Below are 17,571 nucleotides of genomic sequence, written 5' to 3' on the forward strand. Positions count from 1 at the left end.
AAAAAAAAAAAAAAAAAAAAAAAAATAGAAAAAGCAATCTTAAATGATGGCATTTAATTACCTAGGAAGTTTACTATTTTAAATATTCAAAAATATTCCTAATAGAATGTTCCAATTACATGATTTTTCCAGAAAAAGCAAAATTCCGGATGGGGTAGATATCAATGGTTGACGGGTGTAATTATAACAGGGGATAATTAGTGGGGCACTAGGGACACTTAAGACACAGAAACTGGTTTTATGTGATACTACAATTTTAAATACATGCTGTTACCCTTGTTTCCAAAACCATATAAAGTAAAGCACCAAGAATGAAGCCTAACATCAACTACAGACTTGGGTGATAATGATGTTATCAGTGTAAGCTCACCATTCATAACAAATGTACCACTCTTGTGGTGGGTACTGATAATGGAGGAGGACTCACATATGTGGGTGGTGCAGGGAATACAGAAAATGTCTGTGCCTTCTTCTCAATTTTACTGTGAACCTAAAACTGCTCTAAAAAGTAAAGTTATTAGGGTTCAAGGGTATTCCTCAGTAGTAGAGAACTTTCCTAGCATGCAAAATGCCCTGAATTTGGTCCCCCATACTGCACACACAGAAAACTATTGACTAAAAAAAAAAAAAAGATATTCACTGAACCTACTGTTCCCCTCTTTACAGCAAGACAGTCACCTTCAAATTGGGGGCAAAGAGCAAAACAATAGAATATGGACACTACCTCCTAAGTTGAAAAATTTGAAAATACACAAAATGAATAATTTAATCACATAACTTAGGTAAGGAAATAATTAATATCTTAGAATATTTCATCATCTTGTTTTAGTGACAAACTCATTTTGGGTGACACAAATAACTAATATTTTTTATTTATTAAATGGAATCTACTTATAGTAAAAATTGAATAGAAAATTCATGTTTAGAACTAACTGGTCTAAGGAGAAAAATATCTGAGCAATCACAACTCACAGTCCTTTTGAACATGCTGTATTGATGGGGAAGCAGATGGTCACAGAAGACAGTTATAGATAAGGGACATGATGAACAAAAGCCACCATGTGTTTTGAACAGCAGGGAGCATGGGTTGAGATGAAGAATGGAGAATCAGCAGTTAATGGTTCCACCCTCTGTGATGAGAAGCAGAAGCAAGGCCAGTAGCATGAGTTATTTAGGGAGTCTCGAGTGAGAGCACTGAGATAACAGTAGCAAATCGCTTGGTTTCCAAATTTCCTGTCTAGGATAGAACCCACTGATTTGACTGTTTCCCACATACTCCCTGAGGCATTTTGGGTGAATACTGGAGCCTTGGACATTTGCCATGTCCTTAGACAAATGTAGTCCTATGGGTGAATACATGACTTACTTGCATAGTCCACATAATGCCAAATTTCTACAGGTATAAAGGGCTTCTAACACCCAGATTCACCATGCCCCTGGGGTACAGACTAACAGCCACTGGACAGTACACGCACATTCTTGGAAAGAGATGCCTCCGTCCAGATTCTCATTTTGTCTATTCTATCTTTTTAGTTATTTTCTTTTTAATCTTATCATCTATTTTTTTTTTTACCAAAAATAATGCTATGTTATGTATGTCAACAGAGAATATGATGGTAACAGTCACATCTCACAGGGGCCCAGGATGGAGTATGAGATGGTGGATAATTCCACAAATATATTTTACCTTAGTTTATAATGCTACACTCACTGATAGTCCCTGCTTATACAGAGTCTATCAGTGGAGAAAAAGAAAAATAAGCTGTCATCTTATAAAAAAAAAAGTAATGCAGTAATTCAAAAATTATCAAAGAACAGCATAAAAACACATTGTGGAAAGACATTAAAAAGTCAAAATGAGTCATTTGCCCATGATCTTGTCAGACTAAATATTTCCAGGCTTAGAAAAATGACTTTTTTCAGGCACAAGAGCAAGACAATGAATACTGCTGTTTTCGGATATAATAACAACAAGCTGCATAATTTGGAAATGTCATCCTCAAGCAGTTGCTCTCATTTGAGCAAAGAGATGATAATCACAGGTGAGTCTTGCCAATGACTCTTCAATCATGGAAGTTGGGGTCATTTGCAGTTTAAGTATGATGCTCTCAAATCAAATCTGATACAAATGAAGTCTCACAATAAAAAATTTGCAGCACCCATAAATCTGTTATTTCCAAGTCAGCTGTCCATTTGTTCTTGTAGACAGAGAGCACATATTCACTCTATTGTCAGGGCAAACTAATTTAAATAAATAGATACCAGAGGTAGAGGAAGATAGTATTTATTCATGAACGTGTGTTGCTATGTAGTAGATCTTTTTTAAATATTTTTTACTAGTTCCTTGAAGATATGCAAGACAGTAGGGTGTATTTTGATATATCATACATATATGGAGTATAACTTATACTAATTAGGCTTCCATTCTTGCAGTTGTACACAATGTGGAGTTCCACTGGTTATGTATTCATATATGAACATAGGAAAGTTATGTCTGATCTATTCTACTACCTTTCCTATTTCCATCTCCCCTCCCTTCCCTTCATTCCCCTTTGTTTAATCCAATGAACTTCTATTCTTCCCTCCTTCACCCCCTATTGTGTGTTATCATGCTCATAGCAGAGAGAACATTTGGCATTTTTTTGCAGGGGGCAGGATTGACTTATTTAACTCAGCATGATTGATAGTTTCCCAATCCATCCATTTACCACCAAAAGTCATAAATTTGTTCTTTTTTATGGTTAATATTCCATTGTGTATATATGCCACATTTTCTTTATCCATTCATCTGTTGAAGGGTACCTAGGTTGGTTTCATAGCTTAGCTATTGTGAATTGAGCTGATATGAACATTGATATGGTTATGCCACTGTAGTATGCTGATTTTAAGTCCTTTGGGTACATATTGAGGACTGGGATATCTGAGTCAAATTGTAGTTCAATTCCATATTTTCTAAGGAATATCTTCACTGCTTTCTAGAGTGGTTGCCCATTTTCTAGTCCCACCAGCAATGTGGTCAACCTTTTACCCCACATCCTCCCCCAACATTTATTGTTACTTTCATTCTTATTAATTACCATTCTGACTGGTGGGAGATAAAATCTCAGTGTAATTTTAATTTACATTCCCTAATTGCTAGAGATGTTGAACATTTTTTTTCATATATCTGTTGACAACTTGTACTTCTTTTGTGAGGTGTCTTTTCAGTTCCTTGGCCCATTTGGGCTATTTGGTTTTTTTTGATATTATTGTTGTTTGTTGGTTGGTTGGTTGGTGTTAGATTTTTTTGAGTTCTTTATATATTCTGGAAATCAACACTATCTGAGGTGCAAGTAGCAAAGATTACCTCCCTTTTTGTAGGCTCTCTCTTTAAGTTCTTGATTGTTTCCTTTGCTGTGAAGAAGCTTTTTAGTTTGAATCCATCCCATTTGTGATTCTTGATTTTTCTTCTTGTGCTTTAGGAGTCTTGTTGAGGAAATCAGTTCCTAAGCCAACATGTTGAAATGTTGGGCCTATATTTTCTTCTAGTAGGCACAGGGTCTCTGTTATAATGCCTACATTTTTTATCCACTTTGAGTTTTGCATGGGGTAAGACATAGGGCTTCCATTTCATTCTCCTACATATGGACTTCTAGTTTTCTGAGAACCAGTTGTTAAAGAGGCTATCTTTACCATACCACCAAAAGCACTATACAGATTTAGTGCAATTCTGATCAAAATTCCAATGACATTCTTCATAGAAATAGAAAAAGCAATCATGAAATTTATCTGGAAAAATAAGAGACCCAAAATAGCTAAAGTAATCCTTAGCAGGAAGAGTGAAGCAGGTGGCATCACTATACCAGACCTTAAACTATATTACAGAGCAATAGTAACAAAAACAGCATGATATTGGCACCAAAACTAGACCAATAGTACAGAATAGAGGACACTAACCCACAAAATTATAATTATCTTATATTAGACAGTGGTGCCAAAAAAATGCAATGGAGAAAAGATACCATCTTCAACAAATGGTGCTGAGAAAATTGGAAATCCATATGCAACAAAATGAAATTAAACCCCTATCTCTCATCATGCACAAAACTCAACTCAAAATGGATCAAGGACCTAGGAATAAAACCAGAGACCCTATGCCTAATAGGAAAAAAAGTAGGCCAAAATCTCCATCATGTGGGATTAGGCCCCAACTTCCTTAATAAGACTCCTTTGGTGCAAGAATTAAAATCAAGAATCAATAAATGAAATGGACTCAAACTAAAAAGTTTCTTCTCAGCAAAAGAAATAATCTATAAGGTGAATAGAGAGCCTACATCTTGGGAGCAAATCTTTTCCCCTCACACATTAGATAGAACACTGATCTGTAGGGTATATAAAGAGCTCAAAAAGCTAAGCACCAAAAAAATAAATAACCCAATCAATAAATTGGCCAAGGACCTGGACACTTCTCAGAAGATGATATACAATCAATCAATAAATATATGAAAAAAATGTTCATCCTCACTAGCAATTAGAGAAATGCAAATAAAAACTATTCTAAGATTTCATCTCACTCCAGTCAGAATGGCAGCAATTATGAAGACAAACAACCATAGTGTTGGCGAGGATGTGGGGGGAAAAGGAAGACTCATACTGCTGATGGGGTTGCAAATTGGTGCAGCCAATATGGAAAACAGAATGGAGATTTCTTGGAAAATTGGGAATCGAACCACCATTTGACCCAGCTATCCCTCTCCTTGGTCTGTCCCCAAAGGACTTAAAAACAGCATACTACAGGGGACACAGCCACATCAATGTTTATAGCAGCACAATTCACAATAGCTAAACTGTGGAACCAACCTAGATGCCCTTCAGTAGATGAATGGATTAAAAAATGTGGCATATATACACAATGGAATATTACCCACAAATAAAAGAGAATAAAATCATGGCATTTTCAGGTAAATAGATGGAGTTAGAGAAGATAATGCTAAGTGAAGTCAGCCATTCCCCAAAAAACAAATGCTGAATGTTTTCGAATATTTTCTCTGATACGAAGAGGCTGATTCATAGTTGGGTAGGGAGGGGAAACTTGGGAGGAATAGACAAACTCTAGATGTGGCAGAGGGCGGGAGGTAAAGGGAAGGGGTATGGAGTTAGAAATGATGGTGGAATGTGATGGACATTATTATCCAAAGTACACACGAATTGGTGTGAATATACTTTGTATACAATCAGAGATATTAAAAATTGTGCTCTATATGTGTAATAAGACTTGTAATGCACTCCACTATCATATATAAATAAAAAATTTAATTTAAAAAAAAAGAAGCTATCTTTTTTACAATGTATGTTTATGGCACCTTTGTCTAGTAGGAGATAACTATATTTATGTAGATTTGTCTGTGTATCTTCTATTCTGTTCCATTGGTCTCCTGTCTTGTTTTCATGCCAATACCATGCCATTTTTGTTACTATAATTTAAGATCTGGTATTGTGATGCCTCCTGCTTCACTCTTCTAGTTAAGGATTGCTTTAACTATTATAGATCTCTTATTTTTCCAAATGAATTTCATGACTGCTTTTTCTGTTTCTAGGAAAAGTGTCATTGGAAGTGCAATAGAAATTGCATTAAATCTCTATAGTGCTTTTGGTAGTATGGCCATTTTGACTATGTAAATTCTGCCTATCCAAGAATACAAGAATATGGGAGATCTTTCCAACTTCTAAGATCTTCTTCAATTTCTTTCTTTAGTGTTCTGTAGTTTTTATTAGAGAGGTTTTTCATCTCCTTTGTTAAATTGATTCCCAAGATTTATTTTTTTTAGGCTATTGTGAATGGGATAGTTTTTCCTCACTTTCAGCAGATTCATCACTGGAGTATAGGAATGCAATTGATTTATGGGTGCTAACTTTGTATCCTGATACCTTGCTGAATTTACTTATGAGTTTTAGAAGATTTCTGGTGGCGGTATTTTGGCGGGGGTCAGTTTCTAAATACAGAATCTAGTTATCAGCAAATAGGGAGGGTTTGAGTTCTTCTTTTCCAATTCAGATCGATTCAATTTCCTTCTTCTAATTGCTCTTGTTAGGTTTTCAAGAACTATGGCAAATAGAAGTGGTGATAGAGGGCATCTCTGTCTTGTTCCAGTTTTTAGAGGGAATGCTTTCAATATTTTTTTTAATTAGAATGATATTGGCCTTGGGTTTAGCATACTAAAAAGTTTCTAGCATTCACAATGTTGAGATATGCTCCTACTATCCCTAGTTTTTCTTGTGTTTTGAGCATGAATGAATGCTGAATTTTGTCAGTGTTTTTTCTGCATCATAAAATAATCATGTAATTCTTGTCTTTAAGTCTACTGATGTGATGAAATACGTTTATTGATTTATGTATGTTGAACCAACATTTCATTCCTGGAATGAGGCCCATTTGATCATGCTGCACTATCTTTTTAATATTTTTGGTATGTTATTTGCCAGTATTTTATTAGGAATTTTTGCATCTATGTTCACCAGAGATGTTGGTCTAAAGTTTCCTTTCTTTGATATGTCATTGTCTGGTTTCAGTATGAGGGTGATACTAGCTTCATACAAAGTATTTGGAAGAGTTCCCTTCTTTTCTATTTCATGGAATAATTTGAGGAAGATTGGTGTGAGAAAATCTATCTGGTTGATAGATTTTTTTCTTTGTTGGAAGTCTTTTGATGAAATCTTCCATTCCATTGCTTGAAATTGATCTGCTTACATTTTCTGTCCTCATGATTAAACTTGTGTAAGTTATATGTCCCTAAAAATTGTTCAATACCTTCAAGATTTTCTATTTTATTGGAGTATAAATTTTCAAAATAGCTTCTAATTATTCTATCTATTTCCATAGTGTCCATGGTGATATTTTCTTTTTCATCATTAAAAAAATGTATCACTACCTAAAGTAAACTAAATGAACCAGAAAAATGAATCATTTGTATATTAAAATGACTAAGACATATTAGATCAGAAAATGTTTCTTCCAAACTGGGGAAACAAGTCCATGTACTCTTTTGTATAGATAAATAGGATATATCCCATGGAGATAGAGAGAGGCAGATACATACAAATAGAAAGAGAACTATTGGAAGTAAAAATCCACTGGACTTTTGCTGCTGAGGCATGAGACTGCAACATGAGCCTCGGCTCAGAGAGAAGGATCCTGGCAAAGGAAAAAAATTAACTAAAAAATAAGAAAGCTTCCTCAAAGCGTCAGTAAAGATCTTTCTCAAGAATCTTACAGCAATTTTTTAAAAACTTGCATTTTGAGCCACCTTGCAGCTGAGGGCAGAGCTGCCACGGAGGTGGCAACCTAGCGTCTTTGGTGGCCTCTGATCTGGGCCCACAGTAAGGGTGCCCATGCTGTCTGGCCACTGTGACCCAGTAGTCAAGCTGGGAGCTGGGGCCCAGGGCAAGGGGCAGAAGTTGGGCGGGGCACTGCTGGCACCAAGGAGCGTGATGTCCAATGCTTGCTGGTAGGCAATGGCATGGTGGGCAAGACAAGTTACCCCACCAAGTACATACATCCCCGCTGCCTTGAACAACTTCTTGGCTGTGGTGTCAGTGAGCCTGTGAGACTCCAGCTCAGTGACCCAGCAGGACAGGATGAGTTTGACAAGCTGAGGGCCCTGTGCTGTACCAACGCAGACATCTTACAGCTCTGCTTCAGTGTGGTGAGCCCCACCTCTTTTCAAAACATCAGGAGAAGTGGGTGCCAGATATCCAGTGCCACTGCCCCAAAGCTCCCATCATCTTGGTGGAGATGCAGTTAGACCTCAGAGAAGATGTCCAAGTGCTCATCTAGCTGGACAAAGGCAGGGAGAAGCCCGTGGATGAGGAGGCAGCCAAGCTGTGGGGCCCAGGAAATCAAAGATGCCTCCTACATGAAGTGTCCAGCCTTGACTAAGAAAAGCCTCAAGGCCAAAGACTGCTATGACTGGCATCTGGCATCCAGCAAGCAGACTCCCTGCAGCAGCCCAGGAAGTATTAAGACAGGACTCAGGACAAAGTGAGGGACCTGTCCAGGTCCTAGAAAAGAAAGATACCTCAGATATGGAAGTTTGCTGTAAAGAAGGAGAAATAAAAAATTAAGGAAGAAGAAATAGGAAAATCTGGCTATTAGTTGGGGAAGAGATTGAAAAAGTTTCAATAAGGGGATAAAAACTCTGTGCAAGCAAACAATCAAAGGTAACATGAAAACAACTCAAACCCATGGATAATTATACCCACCTATGTCAAACCAAGGCTTAACTACAAACAGGCTAAGAGGAAAGCAGTCATTTGAATGTATTGCTAATATGAATATATGTATATTTTCAAATCTATTCACAGTGAGAAAACACAACCATATACAGTGAACACAAATCTTGCAAAATGAAGAAAAGTTCAAAATAATACAATAACAGAAAAAGATATTTGAAAAATTGGAAAAGTTCAAAGTTAAAAAAAATGAATAAAAGGGGCTGGAGATGTGGCTCAAGCGGTAGTGCGCTCGCCTGGCATGCGTGAGGCCTGGGTTCGATCCTCAGCACCACATACAAATAAAGATGTTGTGTCCGCCGAAAACTAAAAAAAAATAAATAATTAATTAAAAAATGAATAAAAATATATTAAAATGTGGGGAAATATGGAGAAACATAGACAAGAAAATTGAAAGAAAAATAAGAGAAAATCAAACTGTTGAAGGAAACAGTATACTGAACCAGGAAAGTCAAAGGCTGCTTCCCACTGGCACTCCAGATTGGATAAAAACAATATCATTTCATTGATTAAGGTGTATATACCTGGCAAATTGATTTGCCTTCAGGATGTTTACTTCTGAATGTCAGATTCTTTGTATTCTTTTGCACTGAAAATGAAAACGGGACACTTTTTCCTGAACATACTAATGTCTCCTATCTCAGTGATAAAGTGGCAATTCACAGTCTTTTGTCATTTCCTTTTTGTCTTTAATTTGTTCCATTGTTTAATACTCCAAGAATTGCTACTGTCTCGTTAGAGCTTCTGTGTAAGCTTCTATAAGACAATTATGTATGGATCAGAGTAATCAAACTTATAAGAATGAGTCATCTTTCCAGTGGTTCTCTCTGTGAAAGGAAAAGCCTTGTTTGCATCACACAAAGAGAGAGGTGGTGAAAGGAAAGTGATCACTACACTCCGAGTAACCAAGAGTTCTTTATTGCAGCAGGCAGTGTCTGACTGACAGGGAAGGAAGAGAAGAGAAAGAGAGAGAGAGAGAGAGAGAGAGAGAGAGAGAGAGAGAGAGAGAGTGTTCTGGCAGGAGAGTTTTTATAGCCAAAATCTAATGGGGTCTCTGGGTCTGCAAGCTGCCTTATTGGCAAACAATGATTGGATCATACAGTAGTTGCTAAGGGTGTCATCTTCTGCCCAGGCAGACTGGGCAGGGGTCAGATGTGGGGTTCCATTGCACCAGACGGGTGGGGGCTTAGTGTTCAGCTTTGAGTGGGGCTGAGTGTTCAACCTTGAGGCAAACAATCAATAAGGAACCAGTCAGGTAGGGCTCCGGGGTGCAGCCCACCCTGCAGCTAACATTTATTCAGCCTGCCCTGCAGCTAACAGGTGGAACTAAGAAATTAGCAAAAGATGGTTAGTGAGAGTAATTGCAACAATTTCTAACAAGCACTTCTCAATGGAAAACTGGATTTTCTTTGTAAGTATTTGTCCCTTGTCTGTTCCTGTATTTTGCCATGCTACTAAGTACATTGCCTACAGAACTAGCTTCCTTGTGGTGAGGTGTTTCATCCAAACTAGTTTTGACTAAAAACTTGGGGACATTGTTGTGTGCCATGATACAATAAATATACTCCTTATAGTTGTTCTATTGCCATTGTTCCAGAAAACTCCTGCTATGTGTTTTTGTTTGGCCCTGTCAGTTATATGCTAATGATTTTGCTAGTGACTTGTTTTTCTGTCAGCCTTTCAGCTTTCAGTTAGTGTTATAGGCATAAACAATCAGTTTAGGAATCAAACACTGAAAAATCTTGTTCTTTCATTTGACAAATCCCCCCCCCCCCCAAAAAAAAGGACATAAGAGTTTTTATTGCCTTAGTTGCCTCTCAGTAAAATAAATAATATTCATTCAAGAAGAGTCTCCAGGAATGGTCCCAAAGAAATACTTTGTGTCAAAATATCAGTCTCATATACTTTTACCATTTTACATTTTATACTTTTGATTATTTTACCATTTTATTTAATAACAGATGAGAGTTATAAAAATGAAACTTTAACCAGTAATTTATGGATTTGAAAACTGTATTTGTTAAGTACCTAGAGCATACAGAGAGACAGAAGATGTTTTGAGTGTTTTGTTCTGAGCTAGAGCTCCTATCATGTGCCTGACACTTGTGTTCCTTCCTTCCTTCCTTCCTTCCTTCCTTCCTTCCTTCCTTTCTTCTTTCCCAAAAATTGAACTCAGGGGCACTTACCCTGTGAGCAATATCCCCATTTTTTATACTTTTTAAATTTTGAGACAGAGCCCTGCTTAGTTGCTTAGGACCTCACTAAGATGCTGAGGCTGATCTCAAACTTGGGATCTTCCTGCCTCATCCTCTCAAATCACTGGGATTATAGGCTCCACCACACCCAGCCACTATTTTTTTCTTAATGACTCATGGGTCCCTATCAATCTATTTGTGCTTAATAAACAATTGTTTAAACCTATTGTTTATTAATTAAGTCACTGTCATTCAGGGATTTTGAGTGATTATCCCATGATTCCCAAATCAACAAATAGCTGACCTTCTAACAGCATGGCTGACAAAGCCATTCTCTCACCCCTGAGAATAGATTGATAGGGACCCATGAGTCATTAAGATCAAGGTGTAGATCCATACCAAATGAATTCAGAAACTCAGTCTCAGTTATGTGTTCATTTTGATTCAGACTTTACCTGAGAAGCTTGGATATAGTGCAAGAGTTTGTCTTAATATATGGTATAGTTGCTTTGATAACCAGGACCATTTTTTAAATTATTTTATTTTTTAAATTTAAATGAATTTATTTATTATAATTAGTTATACATCATAGCAGAATGCATTTCAATTCATAGAATTGTGCTCATATAGAGCACAATTTTCATTTCTCTGGTTGCACTCAAAGAAGAGTCACACCATTCGTGTCTTCATACATGTACTTAGGGTAATGATGTCCATCTCATTCCAACATCTTTCCTACCCCAATTCCCCTCCTTCCTCTACCTCCCCTTTGCCCTATCCAAAGTTCCTCCATTCCTCCCATGCTCCCTCACCCCACCCCCATTATAGATCAGCATCCACATTTCATAGAAAACGTTTGGCCTTTGGTATTTTGAGATTGGCTTACTTCACATAGCATAATATTCTCCAACTCCATCCATTTACCTGCTAATGCCATGATGTTATTCTCTTTTAATGCTGAGTAATATTCCATTGTGTGTATATACCACAGTTTCTTCATCCATTCATCTATTGAAGGGCATCGAGATTGCTACCATAATTTAGCTACTGTGAATGCTGCTGCTATAAACATGGCTCTATCACTGTATTATGCTGTTTTTAAGTCGTCTAGGTACAAATCTGAGGAGTGGGATAGTTGGGTCAAATGGTGGTACCATTCCAAGTTTTCAAAGGAATCTCCACACTGCTTTCCATATTGGTTGCACCAATTTGAAGTCCCATCAGCAGTGTATGAGTGTGCCTTTCCCCCCACGTCCTCGCCAACACTTACTGTTGTTTGTATTCTTAATTGCTGCCATTCTGACTGGAGTGAGATGAACTCTTAGAGTAGTTTTGATTTGCAATTCTCTAATTGCTAGAGATATTCAACATTTTTTTCAAATATTTGTTGGTTGATTATATATCGTCTTCTGAGAAGTGTTTGTTCAGTTCCTTAGCTCATTTATTGTTTGGGTTATTTGTTTTTTGGTGTTAAGATTTTTGAGTTCTTTATATATTCTACAGATTAGTGCTCTATCTGATGTGTGTGTGGTAAAAATTTGCTTCCATTCTCTCTTTATCTTACTGATTGTTTCTTTTGCTGTGAAGAAGCTTTTCAGTTTGAATCCATCCCATTTATTGATTCTTTATTTTATTTCTTGTGCTATAGGAGTCTTGTTGAAGAAGTGGGGGCCTAATCCGACATGATGAAGATTTGGGCCTACTTTTTCTTCTTCTATTAGGCATATGGTCTCTGGTTTAATTCTTAGGTTCTTGATCCACTTTGAGTTTAGTTTTGTGCCTGGTGAGAGATAGAGGTTTAATTTCATATGGATTTCCCGTTTTCCCAACACCATTTATTGAAGAGGCTATCTTTTCTCCAAAATACATTTTTGGCACCTTTGTCTAGTATGAGATAATTGTATTTATGTGGGTTTGTCTCTGTGTCCTCTATTCTGTACTGCCGCAATCTGGCTGGGCACAAAATCACGAGCCACCACATAGCTTGTAGATTCAAACAGCAACTCTTTATTCCCGAACTCACACCAGCCGTCTACAATCACATTCTGGGGAAATCCATGTTCTCTGCCCAAATCCAAATCCACCCCCACTGGGCTTCTGTCTCCCAAAAAATACTGTCTGAATCCCGTGAGAACTCAAGGGGAACTCAGGCAGCAGGATACGCCCTATTCCCAGCAGGAATAACCTTAAACCTGGAACCACCCTAAACCCGGATAGTCCTAAACCGGGAACGCCCTAAACCCGGATTATCCTAAACCGGGAACACCCTAAGCCCGGATCCACCCTGGTCCTTGAGCAAGGTCACCTTAGATGCAATGTCACTGCAAAATGTCCTATTTCCACGAGTCCTTCCACTAAGCAACATGGGGTACACTGGCAAGGAAATTGTCATACCTACTTGGCTAATGGCTCCCAGCACTGTACCATTGGTCTACCAGTCTGTTTTGGTGCCGATACAATGCTGTTTTTGTTACTATTGCTCTGTAGTATAGTTTAAGTTCTGGCATAGTGATAATATCTGCCTCACCGTTCTTGCTAAGGATTGCTTTAGCTATTCTACTCTTATTTTTCCAGATGAATTTCATGACTGCTTTTTCTATTTCTATGAGGAATGTCATTGGGATTTTGAATGGTATTGCATTAAATAGGTATAATGCTTTTGGTACTATGGTCATTTTGACAATATTAATTCTGCCTATCCAAGAACAAGTGAGATCTTTCCATCTTCTAAGCTCATCTTTAAATCTTTCCTTAGCATTCTGTACTTTTCATTGTAGATGCCTTTCACCTCTTTCATTAAGTTGATTCCCAAGTATTTTTTTAGGCTATTATAAATGTGGTAGTTTTTCTAGTTTCTCTTTCAGAGGATTTGTAACTGAGGTACAGAAATACCTTTGATTTATGGGTGTTGATTTCAGCTACTTTGCTGAATTTATTTATTAGTTCTAGAAGTTTCCTGGTGGAATTTTTTGGATGCCCTAGGTATAGAATCATGCTGTGAGAAAATAGTGATAGTTTAAGGTTTTTTTTTGTTTTGTTTTGTTTAATATCCATATACCTTTCATTTCTTTCATCTCTCTAATTGCTCTGGCTAGAGTTTCAAGAACTGTTAAATACAAGTGATGAAATATGGCATCCCTGTCTTGTTGCAATTTTTAGAGGGAATGCTTTCAATTTTTTTCCATTTAGAATGATGTTGGCCTGTGGCTTAGCACAGATACCTTTTACAATGTTGAGATATGTTTCTATTGTTCTTAGTTTTTCTAGTGTTTTGAACATGAAGGAGTGCTGTATTTTGTCAAATGGTTTTTCTGCATCTATTGAGATGAGCATAGGATTCTTACCTTTAAGCTTATTGATGTGATGAAATACATTTATCAATTTCCGTATGTTGAGCCAACTTTGCACCCCTGGGATTAACCCCACTTGATTGTGGTGCACTATCTTTTTAATATGTTTTTGTATTCAAATTGCCAGAGTTTTACTGAGAATTTCTGCATTGTACACTAGAAATGTACACTAGAAATATTGGTCAGAAGTTTTCTTTCTTTGATGTGTCTTTGTCTGGTTTTGGAATTAGGGTGATATTGGCCTCATAGACTGAATGTGGAAGTGTTTCCTCTTTTTCTATTTCATGAAATAATTTGAGGAATATTGGTATTAGTTTTTCTTTAGAGGTCTTATAGAACTCAGCTTTGGATTCATCTGGTTTGAGCTTTTCTTGGTTGGTAGGCTTCTGATGGCGTCTTCTATTTCATTGCTTGAAATTAAAATGTTTAATTAAATGTCCTAATTCAGTTTAGGTAAATTATATGATTCTAGATATTTGCTGATGTCTTTAACATTTTCTATTTTATTGTAGTACAAATTTTCAAGATAATTTCTAAATATCTTCTGTATTTCTGTAGTGCCATTTTGGTATTTCCTTTTTCATCATAGATTTTAGTAATTTGAGTTTTCTCTCTCCTTCTCTTCATTAACATCATTAAAGGTTTATCAATTTTATTTATTTTTTCAAATAACCAGCTATTTGTTTTGTCAATTTCTTCAATTGTTTCTTTTGTTTCAATTTCATTGATTTCGGCTCTGATTTTAGTTATTTCCTGTCTTCTGCTTTTGGTATTGATTTGTTCTTTTTTTTTTTTCTATGGCTTTGAGATGTAATTTTAGGTCATTTATTCATTGACTTTTTCTTCTTTTGTGGAATGAACTCTACACAATGAACTTTCCTCTTAGTACTGCCTTCATAGTGTCCCAGAGATTTTGATATTTTGTTATCAGTGTTCTCATTTACCTCTACGATTTTTTAATTTCCTCTTTGATGTCTTTTGCAATCCATTTTTCATTCAATAGTATATTACTTAGTCTCCAGGTTTTGGAGTGGCTTCTATGTTTTATTTTATCATTGATTTCTAATTTCATTCCATTACAATATGATAGAATGCAGGGTGGTATCTCTACTTTTTTGTATTTGCTAAGAGTTGCTTTGTGACATAATATATGGTCTATTTTAGAGAAAGATCCATGTGGTGCTGAGAAGAAAATGTCATAAAATCATTTGCTATGGCTGAGTAATATTCCATTGTGTGTGTGTGTGTGTGTGTGTGTGTGTGTGTTTATCTTTTGAAGGGCACCAAGCTTGGCCCCATACCTTAGATATTGTGAATTGCTTCACTATAAACATTGATGCAGCTGCCTCACTGGGTTATGCTAATTTTAGTTCCTTTAAATATATACCAAGGAGTGGTATAACTGGGTCAATGGTGGTCCCATTCCTAGTTTTTAGAGAAATCTCCATGCTGGTTTCCAGAGGGGTTGTACCAATTTGCAGTCCAACCAACAAGGTATGAGTATGCCTTTTACCCCACATCCTCACCAACATTTATTGTTACTTGTATTCATGATAATTGCCATTCTGGTTGAAATGAGACAAAATCCCAGCGTAGTTTTAATTTACACATAGCTGAGTGTTATAACAATAGAATAGGAGAGCTTGTCTAGTGAACTCAACTGAAGAAGGTAAGATAGAAGTTAGTACACAAACCCCAACTAGAGGATCAGAATGGAAGTAATAGAAGAAAAACAGCTTTGAAGAGGAACAACGCTGAGTTTAGAGGTTTAGGTTTTGAGAAAATAGAGCAGAATATTAGGTTTTTTGACCAATTTGATAAAGACCAAACAAACATGAATGACAGAGGATGTTGGGAGCTATCTAGAAAGACATATTTAAATCTGGTGCCCAAGGGGGTGCTGAAGAGGTTGCTGTTGCATGCTTTTCTGCTTTAAGTTTCTGTGGAAAGATCTTAAAATATTTTGAGCCACTGGAAAGAGCAGAGAGAAATGTGAGGAAGGCTTAGATTTCCTCAAGCATCATGGAGCTTGAAGTTCCTGAACTTCAATTTTCTATGTCCCTGAACAGATGTCTGCTCACATTCATCCAACTCACTGATTCCATTCCTATGTAGGGTCGGGCAGGGTTGTGATTGGGTGGCAGAGCCATCATGAAGCTTCAGTTGAGTAGCTGCATAACATATTAACACTGAGGTCAGTGACTGACACTCATTTAGCTCGTTTTCCAGGAGCAGGAAGAGAGAGCTCCTAACTTTGTCCTTTGAGCCCAACCTTGTTTCAGAAATTGTCATCTTCATAGGATGAAGATTTAAAAGTAGGATATTGTCTTTGAGTCCTGCAGGAGAGGGCCTTTGGAGTGGGAGCCCACAGGAAGGAAGTTATTTAGATAGTACTTAGGAAACAGAGGTACAGCTTCCAGAACTCTACTTTGCCAATAGTCTTTCCCCTTGAGTGTCTGAATGCCTACAGAATTTTGCATTACTTGCTACTTAATTCTGCCATGCGACCAGCGCTGGTTTCATTAAAGAAGGTTCAATTCATGAGTAAACACTAGGGAGTTTTAAATTAAAGAGACAAGACTCTAATTACCTTTAAAACCAGCTCCAGAATGGCTTCTCCTAGCTCCAGCCTCCAGCCACCTAATGCGGTAGCGAGGTTTACTGAAGAGGCTAGTGAGAGAGAGAGAACACCCCATGGAGTGGACTTTTATTGGGGAACAAAAAATTCCCGGGAAAATCCCACCCAATGAAGATTAAGGGGGCAGCATCCAAGGTCAGGGGTGACGACTGGGTTTTCGGGGCAGTGGCCAGACAGGCCTCTGCACGGCCAAGCCCTCAGACCTGGAGAAGGGTGGGGAAAGTGCTGGGAGCCATTAGCCAAGTAGGTATGACAATTTCCTTGCCAGCGTACCCCATGTTGCTTAGTGGAAGGACTTGTGGAAATAGGACATTTTGCAGTGACATTGCATCTAAGGTGACCTTGCTCAAGGACCAGGGCGGATCCGGGTTTAGGGTGTTCCAGGTTTTAAGGTTATTCCTGCTGGGAATAGGGCGTATCCTGCTGCCTGAGTTCCCCTTGAGTTCTCACAGGATTCAGACAGTATTTTTTGGGAGACAGAAGCCCAGTCGGGGTGGATTTGGGCAGAGAACGTGGATTTCCCCAGAACGTGATTGTAGACGGCTGGTGTGAATTCGGGAATAAAGAGTTGCTGTTTGAATCTACAAGCTGTGTGGTGGCTCGTGATTTTGTGCCCAGCCAGACTGCGGCATTTGATGGTCCGTTCGCGGAACGTCTGAAACTTGGAGGAAAGTGAAATTGCTCGCCCCTGAGGGAAGGCGAGAGAATGGGTGACCATTTCAAAAAACAGTGCGTTCTTGTTTTGATTTATTTTGTTTTTGTTTCAAGCTGCCTATCCCTAGAAATTTCTCAGGCAAACTGGAAAAAATGGTTGACTAAAAGTTTGAAGTTTGTCGGCCCTGAGGAAGAGAAAATTGATACAACGATTTTTTTAGTCCGTTTTTGTTTCATTCAGTTTCGGTTTTGTTTTGTGTTATCTTATTGGGTTGTGTTATCTTTATAGTAGATTAGAAATTAGTAAAAAAACAAACCAAAAAGATGTTAAATAAATTGTTAGAGGTTCAGACCATGGAGAAAGACATTTTAGATCAAGCAAAAGAGAAGGTCTCTCGAGCTAGTCAGACAGAGGAAGAAAATTTAAAGGAAAAGGGGTTGTTAGGAAAAAGGCCACAACAGGAGG

The 17,571-nt window shown here is 37.6% G+C and overlaps 1 pseudogene; it reads left to right on the forward strand.

Annotated features, from left to right (window-relative positions):
• LOC107153411 overlaps positions 1-8,041 on the forward strand; it is a 50,631-nt pseudogene extending 42,590 nt beyond the window's left edge.
• Positions 8,042-17,571: the final 9,530 nt, after the last annotated feature.

The sequence above is a fragment of the Marmota marmota genome, unplaced genomic scaffold (genome assembly GCF_001458135.2).
Source record: "Marmota marmota marmota unplaced genomic scaffold, marMar, whole genome shotgun sequence".
Lineage (NCBI taxonomy): Eukaryota > Metazoa > Chordata > Mammalia > Rodentia > Sciuridae > Marmota > Marmota marmota.